This window comes from Amblyomma maculatum, chromosome 7, assembly GCF_055883805.1.
Source record: "Amblyomma maculatum isolate TAMU_Amacu chromosome 7, ASM5588380v1, whole genome shotgun sequence".
Lineage (NCBI taxonomy): Eukaryota > Metazoa > Arthropoda > Arachnida > Ixodida > Ixodidae > Amblyomma > Amblyomma maculatum.
Window position 1 is genome coordinate 6,589,541 of NC_139350.1, and position 17,725 is coordinate 6,607,265.

A 17,725-nucleotide genomic window follows, 5' to 3' on the forward strand; every position below is an offset into this window, starting at 1 on the left:
ATAGCCAGTTATTTATAAAATTTTTTTATTTATTTACAGTGGTGCGCTCATTTTCGTGAAAGCGCCATGCTTTCGGAGCAAGAAAAAAAAAATGGCCACCATACTCCGTAGTAACTGCGGTAGACGATGCAGCGCGCATGTCGACGGGACGTGCGACTGTCCGGCCGGCAAGCTTGCCTGCAATCACTTGATTGCTGTTCTGCGCATGGTGATCTTGCTGCAGAAGAAGGGATTTTCGGAGGCTCCGGGTGAGGTCTCATGCACAGACTTGCCCTAACAGTGAAGGATGCACCGCGGCAACGCGATCAGAGGACGGACAGTGCAATCTGTGGACTGGAGAAAAGTGAAGGAGGGCGGGGTCAGCACTCCTAGGATTGCGCTGCCGAAGGAGCGTCACGTACACCCTAGAAGTCGCCAGCAGCAGGAGGACGCGAAGAGGCGGTTTGCAACGGAGCTCCTTGCTTTGGTTCCCGAGAACGATTTCGCAAAAATTCTTTTGATCACCGATGAAGTCGAAACAACGAAGTCTAGGTTTGGGCTTGTCTCCTCGCTGTGCCTACAGAGGTACCAAATGTATTTGCTGCCCCATGGTTTTCAGGTGCTTACTTCAGGAGTGGAGAATCTTTCAGCGACTCTTAAAAAAAAAAACGTCCCAACCATGGCATTCTTCAAAAAATCAGCAACATGGGTCCCTCCCGCACACACCAACAGGAGCAGCATTGTGCAGGTGAATAACTTGTATACCCTGCTTTCAACCAAGCAGGCCCAGCTGAAGTTTTAATAGTAGCAAGAACAGCGCATTCCTTTAATGTGCGGCTTGGTGCAGTAGCTAGAATGTTATTGAGAACAGTTTGCCAGAATTGAATCTATTTTTTCAGGTATTGGGATGCAAAAGGAGGTGTTCAAATGCAGTGATGGCATAACAGAGCCTTTTCTTTGGATTTTGAGTGATAGTTTAGTTTATTTAACTCGGATAAAAGGAATAAAATTGTGTCGCGCTTGATTGCCGCATGGTTCGGATTTTCATAATGAAGGAGATATATGTGACGCCAGGGGCAGCAGAAGCGCTGGAGAAAAGCAGACTCACAGTGCCACATGGCAAAAGGAGCGCAAGCTTTGCCTCACATCATCAAAGGTCGGCCAGGTGATAAACAGACAGTCACCATGGACCACCACGGACCTGTAAAACTTGACAGCTACAAGAGACCTTCTTCTTCTTCTCCCTGGTTATAATGGCACGTACCCACAGTGAGGGATTGGTCAGAATTCATTGTAGGTGACATAATATAATTGATAATGTCGATTTGACTGTATGATAGATAACATAATAATTAGGAGTTAGTGTTGCTAAAATAATTTGTAATTTTGCGGTGATAGTAATAAAGCACAATGAAAAAAGGATTAAAATTGTAAAGTAATAAAAATAATAATAATCAAAAATTATAAATAATGAGTAAAATATAAAAAGAGACTTTTCTAGGGTCCCTGAAATCAAGTACGTCTCCTCTTTTTTCCATAATCATAGGAACAGCTGTTATGCGGATGCAACATTTAAATGCACAGCGGTATTGAAGTTGAACTCGCAAGCAAATTTTGACATTCTCCCTTATGCTTATTTCATTCTTTTTCAGCTACAGAGTCAAGATGGAAGCAGTGGCTGTTGAGCGCTACGAGGATGTGCTGCGCAAAAATGGGCCACTATCCTATGGTCAGCACCTGTGGGCTTCTTGTAAACCCAGCCTTCCCGTGGTTGGGCGCCTCGCCAGACAGGATTGTGTATGATGCTACAGAAAGTTCGTATATATGTTGTGGAAATCAAGTGCCCATACAGCCTGCGGGGCTACAAAGCAGAACAACTAACTGCCAATTTTTGCAGCACAATCAGTAATGGTGTACCACACCTGAAGGAGAGCGCTTTTACCAGCTTTTAGGGCAGATGGGCATTTCCGAGCTATGCTGGGCAGACCTGTTGTATTTGGAGAGCATTTTATTCTTATCGAAAGAATAAGATGCTCGCCAGCTCAATGGGACAGTATTAGAGGGATACTAGATGATTTCTATTTCAAGACATTGGTCCCTCATCTCTCTGGCACTACAGTATAGAAGTATAGGATGAAGGAAAGGTGTGTGTGAATTTTGGGTGAAAAAGCAAAACAAAGGACAAGCACTGCACAAATTAATATGGCAGGAATGCATGCAAAGGCAGCATTTTCACAACTGCTGGCCAGTTTGCCTTTGTCACATGGAAATGATTAGATTAGATGCGTGTTTATTAATTCAGCTTTGAAATAAACTTGAACTAGTGCTTGTCCCTGGTTTCGCTTTCATATGCGGAATCTAAACTTATGCATTTCACGAACTACTATGGTGCAAGACACCATCTCTTTGCTGCTATTCATAGTGCCTTTATTAGATGGGAAAGAACAGTATAAGCGGAAGTGCCATTTTATCATTTTGCATCTTTTAGGAGTGGTGGCTGCAAGTTTGTCAAAATGGCACAAACTGCCCACATTTGATTGACCAATGGTACTAAAGAGATAGGCACTGATCGGTCAAATATGTGGTAACCCTTGATCTTCTTTACTTTTCTTTCGATATGTATCCTGACTGCAGCAAAGTCTTGCATCTCCTCTACTTCTTTCGGAGTGAATTGCCCGTGCATAAGAAAGGGTGGGATGTTCAGGTTCACCTTCTTGCTCTGTAAGAGGTCTGCTATCTTAAATCCTTTATCAGCCATCACTGAATTGCCTGCATTGAATGGCAGGTTTAAAAATGATCTTCGTATGACGCACTCCCTATCCGACGTGCATCCTGTGAAGAGTTCAGAAGCAAAGGTCAGTGCTCCATAAGGTGAAATGCCTAAAAGTTATTTAAGTGTATGACAGGACTTATAAGTAGAGTACACCTTTGACTGCGTCAAAAACGATGTAGGGACATCCCACTTGATCTCTGTTGCATCTAAAATGATGCGTGTCGACGGGTATTTATCCTTGAAGCAGGTGGCATAGTGGCATCTATAGCTTGCCGCGACAGCCACAATGTTATTTCTGTCATCCGTAAAAACATGTGATCTCTCCAACATGAAAACTTCTTGACACTGTGCTCACAGTCACGTAAAACGAATGAGCAAGGTGTCGATGAAACAGACCAACTCTATAAGCTTGACGAGCACAAGGAAGAGTTGGTTCTCGGCAGTAATTTTGTGGCGCCTAGCGACATTTTCAATTCTTCTGACTCTGCTGCTTTTGCTTTCACAGCGAGTGATATTTTCTCCAGCATCAAGGTAATTGAGAAGCGAGAGGAAATGGTTGTAGCTTTGAAGGCCGGTGTAGAATTTCATGTGTTCATTGCTGTCCTTAAATCGTGCATTTCCAAATGGAGGCAACTCTTCTAGCTCTTCTTTCTTTTTCTGGGCTAGGATCAGTTCGCGGCGTAAAAGATGTAGTTAATTACATTTTGATCTCAACTTCAATTTAAGGCTCTGTATTTCTTCTCTTGCTTCCAATTCTTTTGTTGTGCTTGCTTTAGTTGCTTCTGCAGAAGTGAAATATTTTCACTGCATATACAAATCACACTTGGCACTGTCTTCTGTGGGGATACTCGCTGGCTATCGGGAATGCAGCCTTTCACTTTAAAGACAGAGTTCATCTGTGTCAATGCTTTCAATGTGTGCCTGCTTATTCTGCACACCAGGAGAGTTGTCATCCACTGGGCTGCTGGGATTGTCACTCTGAGACCCCAAAACTGTGACCTGTCGCTTTCTCTTTGGCACTGGCACACTCTGCAGTGGTGTCCTCCTAGCTGGTAGTTTTCTTGCAGCCTTAGTTTGTTTAAATACAAACACTGATGGCACGGCGGCTTGATGCAAATGCCGGTAATCATTTGAGACATAGACAATAAAGTCGCCCTTAACAAAGTGGAGCGATCGCACTCTGGTTGCCTTTGACACCTTAAAAAGTGCCCCTTCGTCCCTTCTGATGGCCACAATCCACTTCTTGTAAATGTCAGGATCCTTTGGGAATCTGTGGTAAGAGACCTGGAAATTAATTAAATTTTATGATGTATCTTGTCATGGTTTGAAAATGGAAGAGCCCACAAGCTACGTTTTTGCCTCAGCTGCAAATTGTCATGCAACACAAAAAATCTACACTGTCCAAAATAAAAACACTAGCATTCCAACAGTCAAGTGCACAAGTAGTCTGATATCTTTCTCCCCCCCCCCCACCCTCCTTAAATCTCTCTTCCTAATACACTCCAATCTTTAAACTAAATGCTTAGCCCAGCATTACCGTATGTAAACTAACTGCTTGATACGTTGGTTCGTTAACGTATGGTAAATAACAAACTCGTTACATCGCCTGCTCTTTCTCAAATGGGCCTCAAGTCATTCCCTGCAGCGACTTAACATAAACACCACGTAGTTTACGCTACGTTGGTTGATTAAAATCAACAGAGCACACCTAGATCGTATGGTTACTTAACAAGGGAGGTCTTCTCAGCTCGATTTGCTTAAAACCGATCGGCCGCGTCCTGTTGCAATCGGAGCTTGTTATAATCCTCTCGCATGTTTCATCGACTTCAACGGCAAGAGCGGTGAGGCATGCAAATTCTATTTTGCCTTTTATTACGTCACACCATACTAAAGCAAATATGAATGTGGTCAAAATGCGCTAATCTGAGCTCGCAATCTTGACGCGCGTGCACCACGAACGCGGGACCTTGGAAGGGGGTCACTCGGGCACTTTTTGTCCAGATTTGTCGAAGCTTCCGTACTGCGTACACAGCGGCACACAGCAGTTAACTGGCATGGTGCCAAGTCATTAAATGCAGCTGCTTGATCCAGAACAAACGCCGAAGACCAGAAAACACGAACTCACTCAACAAGCGACAGCCAAGCAACAACGCAGACCCGGCCGGCAGCGTCCTCTCCCTTACAATGGCCGCCGCAACGAGCTTTGGGCACTTGAGTATAGACCCTTTTACCGAGAGCAAGCAGGAGAGAAGGAAAATACTGTCTAACCAGATTCAATGCGCCGGCCCATTGTTGCCAGTAGCGAGTGGGCTGTGCATTCGCATGCTTCATGCATAGCAGAGCGGCCTTGCACCTCGATATATTGTCGTTTAGGAGACTTAAATACCTTTATTAGCACCCATTTTAGTAGTAATTTCATCATAACCGCTATGCGTGATCGTGGACTGCACAAACAAGCAAAAAAATTGCAAGATGATAGCCGAGACCGTATGCGGGAAGCATGCAACGACAGTTCGAATGCGGCTGTGATATGTTTCTGCTTCACCGCTTTCCAATCCATCCTGAATTCACTATGAATGTTTTGTGTAAGCCAGATAGACTTAGTACCAATGACGGACTCACGAATATGATGGCCATTTTACTTTCTCCGCCGTAGTAAACACGCACACCGGGCAGGCCGTGCCTCCGCAAGCCCTCCGCGCCAATGATACGGTGGATCTCTTCCACCAGGGCCAGAGGAGCGCGCTAAAATCGGCTCTTCACTGAAACAGCAAACCGACAGCAAAAAATTGCTTGCTTGCGGATTTCTGACCCATACCGTGTTATTGATAATTGCAATATAAACAAGATTTTTAACACATGCCGCTGGTGCGGCGCGCGGCTGATCGTCTGCACGCTGGCTCCGCTGCTAAGGCGTCAACGAAATTTACATATTTCGTTTACTGATACAATGGGATCGACAATAAGGCAGTTCTATGAGAGGCCATTTACTCTAGCGCTGAGCAATTACAAAGCGCCGTCGGATGTTGCTTCGACGCGAAACAATTTAGGCCTAGAGAGGACTAGGGAGTAGTGCTCGGCGAGAGTGCCGTCGTCCGCCGCGCTAGCGGGTGGGGCCGCTTTCGTAAGAACTGCTGTATGTGCGGCGAATTTGTCGTCTTCCTTGAAGGTGAAACTGAGAGTGCACGTTTTTTGACGTTTTGCTCAACAATACTTAGTGTAAACGAGGCTGCTACGATATACAGGACGGGGATACGATGTTGCGCCGCAGGACGAACACCAAGGCTGCATAAAAACGTCGACGGGTGGTACTTTAGACACTACTTTTATTATGTACTGTTCTTGAACCGTGGTTTAAGTTGAAAGTATACATTGTTTTAGCAGGACAGCTCGATCGTATATTGAAATGGGTCGCACTTCACGTTAAATCAATGCGGCGATGACTGGAAAACATCTTTCGTAGTATCTGCCACCTCTGCCACCACATCAGCCACCTTTGGATTCTCTATTGACATTGAAGATTTGTATTATTCCATACCGCACAAAGATTTGTTTAAGGCTGTAAGGTCTGTTATTGATGAGTCGGGAGAAGTGCCTTTTCAAAACTTGTCGGGTGTAAGTAGCGACCGTTTCTTAACCCTATTAGAGTTTTATCTACAATCCACTGCCATTAATTTTAACAACAGGTTTTACACGCAAAAAGCAGGTATTTGCATTGGCTCGTGTGTGGCGCCAGTTCTGTGTGACATATTTTTATCTCGCGTTGACAAGAGTTTGTTAAACTCGCTTCCTGACGTGCGTATTTTTAGGTATGTAGACGACTATCTAGTGATAATGGACAAGCCGCACAATTCATCTATAGACGAGGCTGTTGCTGACGTTCTTGACTCATTCAGATCGGTCTCAAATGGTTTAAAGTTTACCCATGAGCTCTCACGTGACAATAGCATACAGTTTCTTGACCTTAGAATTTCATTTTTAGAAGGACACATATGTTGGATGTACAATCCAAGGTCACAAAAGGCACTCCTCCCCTATAGTAGCGCTCATTCTAAAACAATCAAAAGAGCAATTGCCATGAATTGCCTCAATTCCGCGTTAGAAAAATCGTGTACGCATCTAATGTCCGAAAGTGTCAAAATGCAAACAGAGCGATTGCGTATGTCTGGCTTTCCTCCTGATACTTTATCTGCAGTTGCAGAGAGCCTGCTTCAGAAGAAAAAGGGTATTAAAAAGAAAGATAAGCAAGATCAGAGGCAGGTCACTCAAGTAATTCCGTACCTTCATAAATTATCTCACAATCTTAAGAAAGTTGCCAAAAGATATGATGTAAATGTGGTCTTTTCTGCGCCGAGTAAGCTTTCAAAAATTTGTCCTATGATGGTGAGAAAAGAAAAGCCGATTTGTTCGATCAAGCACCACCTTTGGTTCACTCGGTGCACTACTAAGATAGTGTACAGCATTCCACTCACCTGTAATCGTGTGTACATAGGTCAAACGGGACGCTGTTTTAATCAGAGAGCAAAAGAACACCACGATCAGGTGAAAGAAGGAAAAGGCAGCAATCTCGCAATTCACTGCCGAGACTGTAAGTGCAAACCCATTTTTCGGAAAACTAAGTTTCTTGGGCGGGGAAGAGATCAGGTAGAAAGAGAAATAATTGAGGCATTTCACATCAGAAAAGCAGGCGATCAATGTGTCAGCACCCCATCCCTCTATCTACATGATAATGAAGTTGCTTTTTTAGACACACATGTTTGACTGTCAGAAGGTGATAGTAGCTCTGTACTTAAGCTTGGTTTTTTCATAATAAACTTTAGTTGGAAGTGCAGCATTCGCCCTGTCGTGCGTGTTTTCTTCATGTCGTTGTTTTATTCGTGCTGCGAATGGGTTTCAATATGGATCATTACCAACTGGCCCAAACATCGGTGTTATTGCACAGTAGTATCTGCATTCCGCGTTCGGATAGCTGCCAGTACGGTTCATTCGCTTTGTGTTTGTGTGTACAGATACCATTGCGATTATAAAATATAATTAAAAATGCGTATCGTGAAAGATACAATCGATACATTCTCACAGTTAACCCTGACGAGTTCGGCGCAGAGCGCAGTCCTTCGCAGTCGCCCCGGCCGCTAATGCTGTATCCAACAGCTGCCGCCATGCCAACGGATGGTATACGGTTTGCTGGCTCTCTCAAACAAGCCAGAAAATAGCACCAAGGCATCGGATACCTTTCACGAACACCGCGAAATAGCCCGTTTACACTGCATCAACACGCACAGCACAGCCCAAGATGGCGTCAGGAGGAGCCGGAGCGAACTTTCCCTGTTTGCTCATACGGGGCGCCACTAAGATGGCTGAGCCCCGGCATCAAAACTAAAATTGTCTATAAATGGCGCTGCAAAGGATGTCATTTTGCAACTCGTCTATAGCATGGTCGCACTCAGTGGGCTACGCGCGGTTGCAGCTGAGCGGTTAGGTAATACCTTAGCTGATATGTGGCAATACACCGGTGACGACGCCAGCATATCATCGTATCGTGAGGTTTTCGGGCCCGGTACACGCCCAAGAAACTGATGAGCGGATGGTCGCAAATGCAATATTATTTTGGGGATATCGGAGGCAGAGCGAAATCTTCTCGCCCAATAGCTGCGCTTGGCTGTAGCTTAAGCGTGTTAGAAAAAAGAAAACAAGCAGCTCTACTTCATATGCTCACAGTTTGAAACTAATAAGTAATTAGTTTGGCCAGAATGTCAGTTGGCGTTGGTCTTCCGGCCTATTCCGCGACTCGGGTCTGCGATTTCAGCGATTACGGAGAGCGCGTTCAAAAGCTTTAGTGGTTGCATGCGGCCATTGAGCGTAATTATGACAATAGTGATCCCAAATCGATACCGCTTAAATTCCTGAACGAGTGCACATTGAGCGAGAAGCACTGATGTGACTCTGTCTGGCGAGCAATGCGGAAGGCAGCCAGCAGCTGTCGCCCGGTGCAGGTAGGAGACGTATAGCATTCTCAGCACTTCTTTCAGCACTGTTGCACAGTTTGTTAAGAAATAAAGCTGGAACTGGTGCGAAATAGAAATATTTTTGATAATGCTACTACTGCGCTCATTTTATGCCGTGCGAACGAGCAGCATACAGCCATATTTATATACTCTATAAGTAAACACGCTAGGGCACTCGTAATCCGCGGATAGGTGCATTCCTGCGGAAGTTTTGGGCTCGCACACTAAATCTTAAATTGTATATGTTTATGTTGAATCACTCACGAAGTGTATGCACGAGTCGTTGTTCTTGTTTCGACTGAAGGAAGGAAAAGAGAATGCATGGGCCTGCTACTAGCTCTGTAGCTGAGCTACCTCCGCTGCCTCGTGCGGACTGAAGAGAAAGTAGAGAAGAAAAAGAAGAGGGGGGCTAAACGCTAGAAAAAAGCCAGGCGCCGGTCGCAGTTTTGCGCGCGCGGCTGCAGGGGAGGCGAGACGGAGACGGCGGCGGCTGGTGGTCGGTGCGGATCCTGAAGCATTTGAATCGCGTTGGACTTTGCGATGGTCGGACTAGAGCGGCGGCGGGCATTGCTTGAGAATAGTTTTGCAAAAAGGTTTTACCGGCCGAAATTAATGCTATTGTTACGGCGCGGAACCTTGACTCAGGACGTAGTAGCGCCAGACGAGCGAAGTCAGATACTGGTCGTGTTCCGCAGAGCCACTTCCACTTCTTTCTCCACTCGCCCCCTGCCCTTCCTCTCCGTCTACTTCGTTCCTCCATCACATTTCCCCCCTGCGCAGCCGATAGATAGATAGATGGATTTATTGAATGGAAAGACAGAGAGGTTGGCCTGAATAATTCAAACCTGGCCGAAGCCCGCCGGGCGAGCTATGCTGTTTCCCCCCGAGAGTGGCATAACTTCAGGAGAGCGACGTGCGACAGTTCAGTTTTTTCCGAACGGCAACCAGTTGAGGTAACACGTAATACGTGATGTCACTTATTGTGGTCACGACCACATAAGGGCTATCATAGTGTGTCAATAGATTTTGATGCAAGCCGCGGCGCCGGACTGGGCGTCAGAGCCACACCATATCGCCCGGAGCGTAGAGAACATTACGGCGTTGACCATCGTAGCGGTCCTTGATACGCTGTTGGGATACAATGAAGCGCAAGCGGGAAATCCGACGAGCTTCTTCAACCAAGGACAAGATTTCAGCGACATCCAGATTTTCACTGGTAAAAAACGGCAGGATTGTGCCGAGGGTGTAGCTTGGCGGGCGAGCGTACAAGCTAGAGGTAGAATAGACTGTAGCCGGTATAGTTTCATGAGTAGAAGTGTTAAAAACGTAGTGATGCAGGGCAGTATGGTGTCCCAGTTCTTATGCTGTGAGTCCACATAGAAGAAAAGCATGTTGGTCAGTGCCCTGCTGATGCGTTCAGTGAACCAGTTTTTCTGTGAGTGATATGGTTTTGAGTGCCTGTAGGTGACTGTGCATAGACGTAGCAGCTCCTCAATCATATCGGCAGTAAATTGGCGGCCTCGGTCACTGATCACTACTCGTGGAGGTTCATGCCGCAAGAGGACCGAGTCCAAATGGAACAGTGACACGGGATACGCGGTAGCAGATGGTAAAGCTGCTTTTTCAAAATAGCGAGTAAGGTAGTCTCCACATATCACGATCCACCCATTGCCATTTGGAGATTTGGGATAAGGTCCAAGAAGGATAATTTCAACGTGCTCGGACGGACAGCTGGGAAGGCCAGGTAGAGTGGATGTAGGGCGTTTGTGACGCTGACACTGCGTGCAGCTAGTCACATATTGTTTTGTCGCGGAACGCATTCTCGGCCAGTAAAACTGCTCTTGAACTAGACGGAGCGTGCGTGCCGATACCAGATGTCCGGATGCGGGGTCGTCATGCATCACACGCAAAATAGAGGAGCACAGAGCCTTTGGAACAACGAGGAGGTATCGTGGGCCCAAAGAGAGTTCTTTTTCCACAGAAGACCATGGCGGATACAGAAACGGCTTCTAACTCCCTGGTTGCATGCGGTGGCAAACAGAGACTGTAGAGACCCTCGCGTTGCTCCGTTTTAAACACCTCAATTTCAGGAGAGTCAGGAACAATGGCTGAACTGTAGCGGTCGAAATCGGCACTGTAACACACTGTAGACGGCAACGGCATTCGCGAGTCAGTCTGCATGGGCGTGTCGGCTTCCGCTCTTGTATACATCATTGAAGTTACATTTCTGTAGACGGAGGGCCCAGCGTGCGAGGCGACCGCGTGGATCTCGAGGATTGACGAGCCAGAAGAGGGAGTGATAGTCAGTCGCAATCGTGAAAGGGCGACAATACAAGTACAATCGGAATCGCTGAACAGCGAAGATCACAGCACAACGCATCACAGTAGCGCCAGACGCTCGTCTGGCGCTACTCTGTCGTGAGTGAAGGTTCCACGCCGTAACAATATGTTTGACTGACACGCGCACGCACAGGACAGCATTTCAAGTATAGGCGAGGAAACCTCGTCGTTCAAATGTTTTCTCTGCTCATCTAATTTAACAAGGTGTGCTCTCGCGTCCACTCTTGCTGCTTATTTGTGCTGTTTTTCCTAGTCAGTTGTCGCATCGCAAGAGCGGCGGGCAATAACTCAGCAGTTAGGAACACAATTAACGCACCCCTCCCCCCCCCCTCCCTTCTCGGCGCACATGGCGGAAGCAAACATTGGACGTATCGCCTTTCATAGGCGGGAGCGCTTTCTTGCTAAAACTAGATAACATAGGAATAATACGCTTCTGATTGTACGTTTAATAATACAGCATAAGCTCATCGAATGCGGTCTCGTCAACAATCTGTATAGACGGACATCCGGAACGTACAAGCCCAGTTTTCTGAGGATCACTAAGCCCGCATATTTGGCGAAGGCTTCTCAGGAGAAAAAAAACAAAATATGCAGATAAGTTTCTTTTGCCAAAGAAAAAAAAAAAACACCAGGGGCCACCGTCCACGGCGTGCGTAAAAGCACTTCAGGGCAGCAAACACCCAGTAGGAGACGACGCGGTAATCGTATGCCGTTGTGACAACAGCGATCAACGGTTGCCAGACTAGTAAAGTGCTCTCGAAATAATCGAAAAACAATTCGTTTAAAGAAATCCGCTGCACCGAATCAGCTCAAATTTCGAGGAACAATGATTTCAAGCGTGAGGTGTTTAAGAAATAATCAGTTTATGCTCGTTTGTTAGTTACCATGACCCCTTTTAGACGAGAACCGCATACTCAAATAAACTAAAAGACACTTGTTTACCTATTTGCTTTGTGCATTTAAAATTTTGGACTATTTTCGTTATCTTTCAATCTCGCTGCCGTAGCTTAGTATTTGGGGCGATCAGCTGCTGTGCCCAAAAATGCGGGATCAATTTGTGGTCTTAGCGGTCGATTTTCGATGGAGGCGACAAACAAGGCTTCCGTGTGCTGTGCGATGTCAGTGCACGTTAAATGACTCTCTGTAGTCTAAACGTTCGAACCCTTCCACTGCGGCATCCCTCATAGCCTGGGTCGCTTTTGGGTACTTAATCCCTGTAAACCATCATTTTTCAGTTTCGTTAGGTAGCGTGCAAATCCCAGTATAAAAACGGCTTTCACTAACAGCTGGTTCAAGATAAGAGTGAATTAGGCCTTTGATTTATATTGTAGGGCAGTAACTTAAGGTTTAGTTTAACGTCCAAAAAAGACTCCTGGCTTTGAGAGATGCCGTATAGTGGAGTGCTCCGGAAATTTCGACAAGCTGGGTTCTTTAACTTCCACTAACATTGCACAGCATACGGGCGCCTTTCTTTTCGTCTCCATCGAAATCTGGCTGCCATGACCGGGATTTGATCCCGCGTACCTCGGTACAGCAGTAAAGCGCCCTAACCACTGCACCACCACAGCGGGGCACGGGCGAAGAAGGATCACTACATAAGCGTACTTATAGCGAGATGTATTTTTAATGTGGTGAGCTTGTGAGAGTTTTTCTCTGAGCTGTGTTCGTGGGCGGATTAGCATAAATTTGCGTGTAGGAAAAAGTGCCAAATTAAGCCCGTTTGTAACCTATGAATGATCTCAAAATATTTTAAAGTTATGAAAGTTGCAGAGAAACTTTGCGGAACCAATTAGTATTTGAGGCACATACACTATTTACACCCCAACATTCTACCTCATGACGGAAAACATAAGATAATAAGCTGGCTCGCTTTGCATATGCACTCTAATTTTACAATTTCGAAAGCACCGCTATGCTTTTCTATCAAAGGCAGGTATTTTATAGCGTAGTACATCGACTTTTAAACACGACTCGCAAACATATTTAATTGTAAGGAACGGCAGCGCAAAATGCAGTTCCATTTGGTTTGGTTGGATTTGTGGAGTTTAACGTCCCAAAGCGACTTAGGCTGTGAAAGACCCCGTAGTGCTCTGGTGGGTTCCGACAGCTTGACCCCAGCTTGTTCAGTGGCGCTTTCTCAGTGTTCGGCGCCTACAAGGGGGATTCTACGCTCTATTCTCTTTACTGATATTGTTAATATTTGGCTCCGCAGTCACTAAGACGGTCTGCCTTCATGACTAGCTTTAGGAGGTATTCAGGCACTCCGTCGCACCGAAACTCCGCACAGAACAACGCCTCCGCGCTTGACATCCCGAGGAAACTTTTACGAGTTTTTTAAGGGACATCGTATACTTGCACCTGTTCGTCAACTTTTCAATGTATGAAACTGACAAGATTAGCAACATCATATATATCAGATGATATTACCATGGTTTCATTCAAGTTAACCAATCTCAAAGACTCAAGCTCATTCGAGTAACTATTATGCATCAATAAGCTCTTACACGAATATAAACTCAGTATTAAGGAAAATCATAGGCTGTTTTTTGACATATCGAACCTTATATTGGAAGAACAACTGATCGTTAGAAAGTTCCAAATGGCATAAGAAGTACGGGTTTCAATTGTTTAGGAATAACCTGCGCGCTTCGATTACTAAATTAACACATCAGCAGACGCAGATATTCTAGAACTAAATTTCGAGAACCTGAAGGCGTAGTTTTATGATCTCGATTGCATGTTTATAATACAGTGGTCGCATTTCATAACCGAAACACCTTGCCGAGACATGTTGCCACTGGTGTATCAAAATTCGTTATTCAGCGACTGTTTAATTCAATCACATCGCGACCTTCTTGTTGTGTAATTCGTAAAAATGTCGTATTATAATATTGCTTTCTGCTTCCTGTTCTGAACTGCGCTGCTAATTTGCCGCCAGTGCCAAGGGGACCAAGATTTTTTCCAGCCGTTAAGGAACGGCTTTTTCTCTTGGCCCGTTTCTCAATGCGTACCGCCCGAATGTTGTTAAGAACAGATACAAAAACGAATTAATGGAATGCATTTCGCCAGAAAACCAAAAACTGCTGTGACAGTGATTCGAATGATTTAAAAATTTCTAACGGCAATTCACCGGGCATGAACAGACGTGACTTGACGACATATAGCAGCTGTCAAAATGAATTCTATGCCGAGTGTTGTCTGAGCGCACGAAGGCTATTCGTGCAATGCAGTAGAAATTAGTGATGCGGGGATCAATTCGTCAACATCATCGCGCGATCGTCAACGGCGCCGAAGCGAAGCGGAATGGAAATCAGGTCTTCTTGGCGGTTGTGCTTCGCGCCAAACGAAGTTTATGGCTGATTTCTGATGGCGCTTTTTCGTGTTCAGTCTGCTGCGTGCGGAGATTGGCGGAAGCTTGTAACGGTCGTAGCACGACGCTTGTCCACGGCTGCTTTTGCGTGCATGGCCTTGAGCGCGTTTGTTTTAACGAAATTATGGCGCCGATGTCGAGGGCCCTGTGCATTTACTCCTTTAAACGGAAGTAAAATTTTCAACTGGTGATTTGGGACGATAGGTCGTTTATCGTAAACATGCACTCGTTACAGATATCTCCCGCACTGCCGTTGTCAGATGGGAAGGGGGATCGACACCCGGAAGTGCCGTGCCTCAGAGTCACACATAACTCATCAGCCCATAATCATCCATTCAACACCTCCGGCACGCTGTGCAGCTGATGCGAACAAGTGGCCGAAGCCTCTACGGGCGACGATGCGTGCAGCCGATTATGGCCAGGGGTTGCTTCTCTCTAATTAGAGCAGCCCAGCAGACGACGTTAACTCCAGGAGCAGGAATTGTGACATGCCCTTGTCCTCACATGCTTTCTCACTTGCTTCGTCTTCCAGCGTAGTAGCGCACTGCAGCCCAGGTAGCACGGTACCGCTAATCTGCCTCAAAGTGATGGGAGCACAGAAGAGACGCGGGGCAGGAAGCATCGCTCAACGTGAATGTAAAGAATCGCTCTTGGGCGCTGCAAAAGCAAGTGCAAAGCGCCAAGCCCACTAGGAGCTAGCGATAAGCTCCTCATTTCCTGTGCTCCATGCTGGGTGGCCCTGAAAAAGTGTTTTTCATGGTGGCGAGTTCCCGAAGAGCGTCGGACGTACTACCTGTGTAGACGGAGGCGAAATGCAAGAGCAAACTGTGGTCTATGCGATGTCAGTGAATATTGGTAAAAAAGGTTTATCTGTAGCTCTACACTGCGGCGTCTCCAGGGCGCGTATGTTGTTGACGTTGTTTATAAAGTTGTTTCATTTTTGCAGGTGCCACGGACGACGGCAGTCCCGCAGTTCGCAAACAGGGTGCCACTTCTAGCGCCTCCAGCCCCATCAGCACGGGGTCCACACACATGGTGAGATCAAGAATAACGGTCACATGCGATGGACACGACTTGTGCTACATTAAAATCAAAGCAGGAATGAGGGGGAGTTAATGATTAAAGGCTGATGCAAGGCAAGTGGTCGACGTTTCAAGAAAGGCACGAAGCGCCCTCTGGGAGCCGGAATGAGGCATCGGCATTCCCATTTGGTTCGCGTTTAGTGTACTAGAACTGGGAAGTGGGGCATGTGCGGGCGTTGAGCGAGTCTTTTCAGCGATAAAAGCTAAGTGCGGGACGAGATAACGTTACATGAACTGGGACTTGTGTGTGGGTAGTCTTTCAGTTTCACTATATATATAAAAAAAGACATCGCGATCTTGTCAGCAGTCCAGTGTGTGAATCGGCCAACGTCCTCACACGATTTAGGTTTTTACCTTTTTGGTTTTGCTTTATGTTCTGTATCAATGTATGTTGCCAAACGTCTTATTGCGCTGTTATCAGCTTTCACTAAGTGCGTTCCCTTATAAACTATCTTTATAAAGGGAGCTTCTAGGGGACAGAGTGCTCGTGTTTTCTCCCCCGGAATCGGGAAGACAGTGAGGGGGGCAGACCCCCCCCCCCTCTTTTTTTTTCTTCTGAAGTATTCTCACATGTGAAGACTCCGCTCTTCAACCTCCCACCTGACTTGTTGCCTTAATTGCATTTTTTCTGGTGTAACCAAACTTCGAACAGCCTCGTTTACAGATACCACCATGTCGTAGTAGGCGATTTTGCGTTGATGACACCTACAAAATACGAAAATTAGAGGGTCTCTTAGATGTCTTAAGTGGAGAATGGAGAAAACATACCCTTCGTCTCCTATGATTCACCTCTCATCCTTTGCCTTTTATCGGCGTTCATTGCAGTGCTACACATAATTATAATTGGTTTACAGGAAAGGAAAGGTGCAGTATCTGTCACACTTTCTCCGGAAAGTGTGAGTTTGGACAGTACAGCATCGCTCCTGCCGCGTGGTCTTCCTTGGCGTGCGTTCAAGTATGGGATTGCAGATGGCAAGAATGATAGACAAAAACACACCTCGCGGAATCTAGCGGAATATGACAGGTCTCGCGAATAACTCTCGAGCACAGGATTTCGTTCCAAGTGCCTAGAAAGGTTTTCGCCTTACAATAGTTAAGGTCTGGAAGTGCTTGGCTTCATTTTGGGTTTTATAGAACAGCAATTTCAACATTAGAAAGAGGCTGGCGTGAGTACCACGCTGAGCGCAACTTGCTCGCTGGTATCGTTCTGCACAGAAATGCGAAAAAAGATATCGATTGAGCAAGTTTTTCGCCAGCCTCTTCACTGAACATGTACTCTCGATGTCACTTCTTATCCGTACTCTAGCTGCACCATGGAATACCAAAGGTTCAGCTTCGCTGCGTCCAATGGCTTCGCGTGACGAGGCTGCTGTGCCATCTTTCAAAGGACCCAATTCGACGCCGCATATCATCCCACAATCGCGATCAAGCAGGAAGGCGCGGAGGGTTCATCTGAGCTACACTGCCCGTTCAACTGTTTGCGTCCGCGATTCTCATGCATGTCCTCACAGACTGGGCGATGCGGCAGCACTCAGGCCAGTTAGAGAAACCGTGTGTTAATGCCTGTCCTCTGAGACCATGGCTCGTAGACCTCGTCTCTCTCACCTCATGAGATGCGATGACCGCAAACTTATTTGCTCTTACTATAAAGAGCAACGAATGGGTAGGTTTGCATATATGGCGGCCTTATGAGTATTTATGCCGATTTTCGAGTTGTGTGTCCCTTAACGAAAATAGTCGTCGCACCTTTTGACTGCTGTGCGTAGAGCCACACGAGTTACAGCGCTGACAGAAAAATTGATACGAGCTATTCCTGTTTTTTTTTTTATTTATATGTGGGAGGATTCCCGCAGGGCCCAGTGTTCGCAAATATATAACGTGACAGCCTATACAACTTACTCCGTCGAAAAGGCGTCGCTGCAATCTGAAAAACTAGGCATCGTTTTAAACTTGTCGCAAAGACATAAGCACGTTCTTTCATATGAGAATTGTAACGCTACCGTATTTTGAGCAGCGTTCAGGTGGGTGTTATTCCACATTACTTGCCATTTAGCAGTCATCTACTAGTCAAGTTGGAGGCTAGTTTGCCATAGCAATTCGAAACGACGATATGTGTGCCTCCAATTTTATGCTTAATTGCAATGGTTGGTTGGTTTATGAGGTTTAAAGTCGCAAA

The 17,725-nt window shown here is 46.0% G+C and overlaps 1 long non-coding RNA gene and 1 pseudogene across 2 annotated transcripts in view; both read right to left on the bottom strand.

Moving 5' to 3' along the window:
• LOC146182663 (uncharacterized) overlaps window positions 1-17,725 on the bottom strand; it is a 77,165-nt gene that overhangs the window by 20,008 nt on the left and 39,432 nt on the right. The window lies entirely within an intron of this gene.
• Window positions 2,391-5,508, bottom strand: LOC146182666 (uncharacterized; annotated as a pseudogene). The gene is made up of 2 exons (XR_014708652.1): window positions 5,375-5,508; window positions 2,391-4,036 (listed from the first exon to the last, which is right to left on the bottom strand). The product of XR_014708652.1 is annotated as an uncharacterized LOC146182666 (transcript).